This window comes from Neophocaena asiaeorientalis, unplaced genomic scaffold (assembly GCF_003031525.2).
Source record: "Neophocaena asiaeorientalis asiaeorientalis breed wild unplaced genomic scaffold, Neophocaena_asiaeorientalis_V1.1 scaffold293, whole genome shotgun sequence".
NCBI classification, from domain to species: domain Eukaryota; kingdom Metazoa; phylum Chordata; class Mammalia; order Artiodactyla; family Phocoenidae; genus Neophocaena; species Neophocaena asiaeorientalis.
The window spans coordinates 2,920,086-2,927,788 of record NW_020173920.1 but is presented as its reverse complement, the minus strand read 5'-3'; positions in this window follow the sequence as shown (position 1 = coordinate 2,927,788).

Sequence of the window (7,703 nt, the reverse complement as noted above, 5' to 3'; positions counted from 1 at the left end):
TCTCAAACACTTCCAAAAGATTGAAGAGGAGGAAACACTCCCAAAGTCATTCTATGAAGCCACCATCACCCTGATACAAGACCAGAGACGCTACAAAAAAAACACAAAATTACAGGCCAATATCTTTGATGAATATAGATGCAAAAATCCTCAACAAAATAGGAACAAACCAAATCCGAAAATATATAAAAAGGATCATACACCATGATAAAGTTGGATTCATTCCAGTGTTGCAAGGATTGTTCATCATATATAAATCAATTTGATACACCACAGCAACAAAAGGAAAGACAAAAACAATATGATCAATGCAGAAAAAGCATTTGATGAAATGTATTCATGATAAAAACTCTCACCAAAGTGGGTATAGATGGAACATATATCAACATAATAAAGGCCATTTATGATGAACCCATAGCCAACATAGTACTCAGTGATGAAAAGCTAAAAGCCATTCTGCTAAATTCAGGATTCCAAGACAAGGATCCCACTCTCACCACTTCTATCCCACATAGTATTGGAAGTCCTAGCTACAGCAATCAGACAATAAAAATAAATAAAAAACTATTCAAATTGGAAGGGAAGAGGTAAAACAGTCACTATTTGCAGATGACATGATACTCCTCTATACACAGAAAACCCTAAAGGCACCACACAAAAACTATTAGAAGAAATAAATGAATTCAGCAAGGTAGCAGGATACGAGATTAATATGCAGAAATCTGTTGCATTTCTTTATGCTAACAATGAAATAATATCAGAAAGAGAAAGTAAAAAAACAATCCCATTCAAAATCATGTCAGAAAAAATAAAATATCTAGGAATAAATTTAACCGAGGAAGTGAAAGACCTATCTGCTGAAAACTATAAAACATTGATAAAGGAAACTGAAGTTGATGAAAAGAAATGGAGAGATATCCTTTGGTCTTGGATTAGAAGAATTAACATTGTTAAAATGTCCATACTACCCAAAGCAATCTACAGATTTAATGTGATCCCTATCAAAATACCCATGACATTTTTCACAGAACTAGAACAAATAATCCTAAAATTTATATGGAACCACAAAAAGACTTCGAATTGCTAAGGCAATCCCGAGGAAAGAGAAAAAAGCTGGAGGCATATTCCTCCCAGACTTCAGACAATACTACAGAGCTACAGTAATCAAAACAGCATGGTATTGGCACCAAAACAGACATACAGATCAATGAAATAGAGAGCCCAGAAATAAACCCACACACCCATGGTCAATTAATCTTTGACAAATAGGCAAGAATATACAATGGAGAAAAGAGTCTCTTTAGCAAGTGGTGTTGGGAAACCTGGACAGCTACATGTAAATCAATGAAATTAGAACACACCCTCACACCATATAAAAAATAAACTCAAAATTTAGGTTTAAAGACCTAAATATAAGACATGACACCAGAAAACTCCTAGAAGAGAACATAGGCAAAACATTCTCAGACATAAATTGTAGCAATATTTTCATAGATCAGTGTCCCAAGACAAAAAGAGTTAAAAGCAAAAATAAACAAATGGGACCTAATTAAACTTACAAGCTTTTGCACAGCAAAGGAAACCATCAACAAAATGAAAAGACCACTTATGGAATGGGAGAAAATATTTGTAAACGATATGACCAACAAGGGGTTAATATCCAAGATATACAGGGACTTTTCTGGTGTTCCAGTGGTTAAGACTCCACGCTTCCAATGCAGGGGGCTCAGGTTCTATCCCTAGTTGGGGAGCTAAGATCCCACATGCTGTGTGGCATGGCCAAAAAAAAAGTATATACATATATATGCATACACACATACACACACACACACACACACACACAAACAGCTCGTACAACTCAGTATCAAGAAAAAACCAAAAAACAGTCAAAAAATGGGCAGAAGACTCAAATAGATATGTCTTCAAAGACATACAGGTGGCCAACAGGCACATGAAGAGATGTTTCACATCACTAATTATTAGAGAAATGCAAATAAAAACCACAATGAAGCATCATCTCACACCAGTCAGAATGGCCATTGTCAAAAAGTCTACAAATAATAAATGCTGGAGAGGGTGTGGAGAAAAGGAAACCCTCCTACACTATTGGTGGGAATGTAAATTGGTGCAGCCACTATGGAAAACAGTTTGGAAGTTCCTTAAAAAGCTAAAAATTGAACTACCACATGATCCAGCGATCCCACTTCTGGGCATATGTCTGGCAAAGACGAAAACTCTAATTTGAAAAGATACATACACCCCAATGTTCATAGAAGTACTATTTACAATAGCCAAGACATGGAAGCAAGTCAGATGTCCATCAGCAGATGAATGGATAAAGATGTGGTATATATATATACAATGGAATACTACTCAGCCATAAAAAAGAATGAAATACTGCCATTTGCAGCAACATGGATGAACCTAGAGATTATCATACTAAGTGAAGTAAGCCACACAGAGAAAGACAAATATATGATATCACTTATACACGGAATCTAAAAAACAGTGATAGAAATGAACTTATATACAGAACAGAAATAGACACAGAGACACAGAAAACAAACTTACGGTTACCAAAGGGGAAAGGTGGGGGGGAGGAATAAATTAGGAGTGTGGGATTGACAGATATAAAATACTATACATAAAATAGATACGCAACAAGGATTTAGTGTATAGCACAGGGAACTATATTCAGTCTTGCAATAACCTATAATAGAAAATAATCTGAAATATATATATCTGAATCACTTTGCTGTACACCTGAAACTAACACAATATTTTAAATCAACAATACTTTAATAAGTAACTAAATAAAAATAAAATCCAACCTGACATCTTCGTATTCTAGCGAGTCACCAATGGGGTGGGGAAGCCCCCCAGACATAGTCTGGGTGAGGCAAGTGGAGTCTGGATGACTGCCCTTGACCTACCTACTCAGTGGGGGAGTCTGAAACCTGTGCTTGCTGTCACTTGGTACCAAATGGCAAGAAAGTGGAAAATGTATGAAGTGCAGAGAGTGGCTGCTGCCTCATATCTGTGGATCTGCCTTCAGGGGAAGAGCTCGCTTTGATCCACATCCAGTCTTTGTAGTCAATAGCCTTTGAAGATGAAGGAACAAATGGCCCGGTCCTGTTCCTCCATGACTGCTCAGCTCAGGGCCAGAGGAAGCCTTCTCTGAACTCCCACCTCAGGTTAGATATCCCTCCTCTGTCACCCACAACACTTGTGCATCCCTCTGTAACAGTGTGGAGAATTTCGTGTGTCAAGGGTTTCTTGTAAGAGAAAGCAGTCACACTGAGCAGAGGGCTCCATCTCCTGCACAGCAGGCATTTAGGAGGTCCGGGACCCTCTGACTCATAGCATCCTATAGTCCCCAGCCTGGCCTGCAGAGGGAAGCAGGAATCCAGGGGCCCCTTGACAGGCGGCTGTGAGGCCTGGACTATCGGGGAGAAAGGACAGAGAAGTGCTAGGGCCTGTTTTAAGAAAAGAGTCATAAGTGAGGGAACCAGAGTATGGGGGGCATGTGGAGACATGAGGAGTTTTCCAGGAAGTGTAAGAGATGATGACACTGGTGGCAGGGCATTATGAATGGGATCATCTTTCCCCTTTTTCACAAAACATAAATAGAGATTGACATTGCTGTTGCATTTAACTTTGGCTGCTGGACTACATGATGCTGGATGACACAAAAGGCTGGGACTGGGTCACGTGGAGCCCACGGGTTTGCTGGCCAGACACCACTGTAACCTTGCTGCCTTGCCAATCTTCCAACGCTGCTGGTAATCTCTGCACAGCTTGAAGGCAGGAACCCCTGCATCCTTGTGCCCGCAGCACCCTGACACATGGTGGGCACTCATTCAATCTTTGTCATTTTGATTGCATGAATAAGTGAAAACCATGCTCACAACTTGAGTAGAGAAGAGAAATGGTACCAGTGGGTTTCGGAGCAAGAAGGAAGAGTGGAGAGAGGCCCAGAGTTGCCCACAGTGAGGGCCAAAGGAGGGGCAATGGAAGAGCACTGGGTAACTGGGAGGATGTAGCATTAGAGCCAAATTGGGGGAGATGGGTGGAGGCCCAGAAGTCAGCGCTCATGCCAGGAAAGCTCCCTCTGTGCCCCCACTTAATGAATATTCTGCACTCGCACTGGTCCTTTCTTCAAGCTAAATTAGTCCCTGGGACTTGACAGTCCCTGTGGCAATTGTTTTGCCCATAAAATTTCCAGTATCTGATTAGAGGATGCCCGCAAATGTTCCCTTAGCCCTGCTCAGTGGGACCGAGGAGGATAATCCTGAGGTGCAGGTAGAGTGGGAAAGAGAGGCTTAGAGAGGTAGTGAGCTCCACGTCCCTGAAGGTATGCCAGCAGAGGCTGCACAGCCTCTTGTGAGAGAACATGAGATGAGTGTTGAGCGCAATAGATGGGAACTCAAATGACCTGACCTTGGTGTTCCTGATGACCCTGAGATTCTCGATTTCCAAGCCTATTCCCTGCCCTTTTCTCCACAATTAACCTCTTTAAGAAACATTTACCCTCTACACCTGAGCATTTTCAGGTTCCAGTTCTAGAGGCTCTGCCTACTTCTAGAAAGGAGACTCCTCTCTAAAAACTACAGGACCAGGATCCTATGAAAATCCCTTCCATACTCTCATCACTCTCCCTTCCCCCCTTTCCATGTGGTAATCTTAACTTCTTGTAAGAAGTACTACAGAAAGTCACACTAGGCATCCCACAGGCAAACAGAGATCCGGAAGGGAGGGAGATGGTTTGGGGAAGGGGAATCAGGCTGGGTCTGGCTTGAAAGTTGGTGAAAAGGGGCTTGATGGAAACTCATGCTGCCGCAGGGATTTGATTTGTAGTTCTAGCCCATGTGCTGCTCAGCTCCCAGCTCAAGCCACATACATGGGCTGAAACCCTGAGAAGGGAGGGGGATTAATAAAAGCTGTATTAGAAAGCAAAAAAATCCTTTAAAAAAATTACAGCCAACATTAAAAATAAGGTTAGTGATCTTAGCAAAATGACGAAAGAGCCATCCTGACCCAACCAAGGTAACATTTACCAGTGCCAGACAGTGCTTGTTGTGATCTTTTTCTTAAAAAAAAAAAGATGTCATCAACAAACATTATAGATGCTCTGGACTACAGGTGAGTGAGTGTAATCCAGGAAGTCTTTGGTCACAGATTGATACCAGGTTGGCTTAAGCCCTCTCTGGGTTCATCTTGCAGGGAAGCACAGGAGCCCCACTAGCCTCAGGTCTGGAGTGTGTAACAACTATAGACGCACCATCCAGCTGCTTCCTGCTGTACAAATGGCAGTGGGGCCTTTCTCTCTGAAATAAGGGTATTAAACCCAGTTACTCTCTTCCCTTTCCAGACCTCCTTTCACTTCCACTCCCTCTTGGGATAAATGGAGTGGCAGGGGAAGTATGCAAATGGGAGCCTTCCTGTACATGTTCAGAGGACTTCACAGTTCATAAACAAGCTCTTACAGAGGGTCTTCACTTTCACAACCTCATTTAGCCTTACAACAGTGTACCAACCATCTCCCCCCGCCATCAAAGATGGAAAGGAAAGGACCATTATCCCCATGGTACATATAAGATAAACTGAAGCTCACCAGAGGTCAAGTTCTTTGCTTAAGCTTGCCTAGCCTGAAAGTTGTAGAACTGGTACGATAGCAAAGGACTCCTGGCTTCCAACTTTTCTATCATTCAACAAGTCTTTATTTGGTTCCTGCTGTGTATCAAACACTATTCAAGGCACTAGAGATATAGCAGTGATCAGGAGAGACATGGTCCCTGCCCTCATGGAGCTTATCTTCTAATGAAAAGAGACAGGTAACAAAGAAATAAACCAATAAACAAGCAAGATCATCTTACACAGTGATGAGTGGTATAAAGGTAATTTCATAGTGGCTGGAGTGGGAGGTGCTGCTTTAGAACTAATGGTCAGGGAAGTAGGTGACATTTGAACCAAGAACTGAACGAGGAGGAGACAGCCCTGTGAAACCCTGGGGGAAGAGGATGCCAGGCAGAGGGAACAGCAATAGCAAAGGCACCAAGGAAGGAAAAAGACTGTCAGAGGGCCAGGGTAGCTGAGGACAGAGAGGAGGGCCAGGGAGGGAGGTGGGGTCAGAATGAGAGGTCATATCAGGAGGGCCTCATCTTCCACAGGAAGGAATGGGGTTTTATCCAAAGTGTGATGGGAAGACACTGGATAATTTTTTTTTTAACATCTTTATTGGGGTATAATTGCTTTACAATGGTGTGTTAGTTTCTGCTTTATAACAAAGTGAATCAGTTATACATATACATATGTTCCCATATGTCTTCCCTCTTGCGTCTCCCTCCCTCCCACCCTCCCTATCCCATCCCTCCAGGCTGTCACAAAGCACCGAGCCAATATCCCTGTGCTATGCGGCTGCTTCCCACTAGCTATCTACCTTACGTTTGTTAGTGTGTATATGTCCATGACTCACTCTCGCCCTGTCGACACTGGAGAATTTGAATTAGGGAAGTGACATGATCTGGTCATTGTATAGAAAGTAGAGTATAGGTGGGCAAGTATGTCAGGAGGAAGACTAGTTAGGAGGTGATAAAACAGTTTAGGCAAAAGGTGATAGAAAGATGTAGGCTTGAACTGGTGACCAGTTAAGGTGGAATAAGAAATGAAAGAACAGGATATATTTTGAAGGGGTAACAGCCAGGCCTTGCCAAGGAAAAGGGCTGCAGGCAGGCTGGTATGAATAAAAGAGGGGGATTACAGCTTTCTCCTGTGTTTTCAGCTCGAGCAATTTGATGCATGCCTTTATTAAGATAGAGAAGTCTTAGAGAGAAGCAGCCCTTTTTTTTTGTTTTTTTTTTTTAAAGGGGAGAAGAAATCGTGTCTTGTTGAAAACAAATGTGAGATTTTTTTTTAAAAAAACAACCAAGTAGAAGTTTCAAACATACTGTCAGAGTTCAGAGGAGAGATTGGTTATGGGCTAACCATCTGAGAGTCAGATTTGTGGTTTCAGGATGGTTAAGTGAGGCCATATTGTACCCGCCTCCTTATCCTCTTGAAAATCACCTCCAAAACAATATAAAACAAAAACCTAAAATAAAACTCCAAGTCTGATGAAGTGAGGAGAAGTCTGTAACTTCAAACCACAATATATGAAGATGGGAAGTAGACAGAGGGACGAGAAATGATTTAGCAGAGAGGAGAAAGCCCAAATATAAGCACCTGATGTCAGGGGGTACCAGCAGGAAGGAATCTGGTCCACCTTGCAGAACCCCTGTGAAGAACAGGAGTAGGGGGCACTAGATGAGAAAGATGGGGGTGACGCCAGGGAAATGGGGGCTGAAAACAGGGAGAGGATTTTGAAAATCCATGTGAGGAAAAGTAGTCCTTGCCCAGATACTCACCAATGAGTACCCTTTCCCCAATCTGGCAGGAAACTGGAACTTTGTTTTCTGAATAATGAACCAGGGAGGCCTGAGAGTGGGACGGCAGTGACGAAGCCCTAAGTACAACAGACTAAACAAGAATTTGTAACCTGACAGATGAGCCTACCCCAGCCTCTTCCCTAGAAGCTAGGCATCTATCCTTGGGCAGGCAGGAAGAGGAGGAGCTTTCTATTCTCTAGAGAAACTGAAGTGCCCAGTACCCACAGCTACTGACTTTGGGACCCCAAGTGAAAATACCATGGACCTGCTCACCCCACA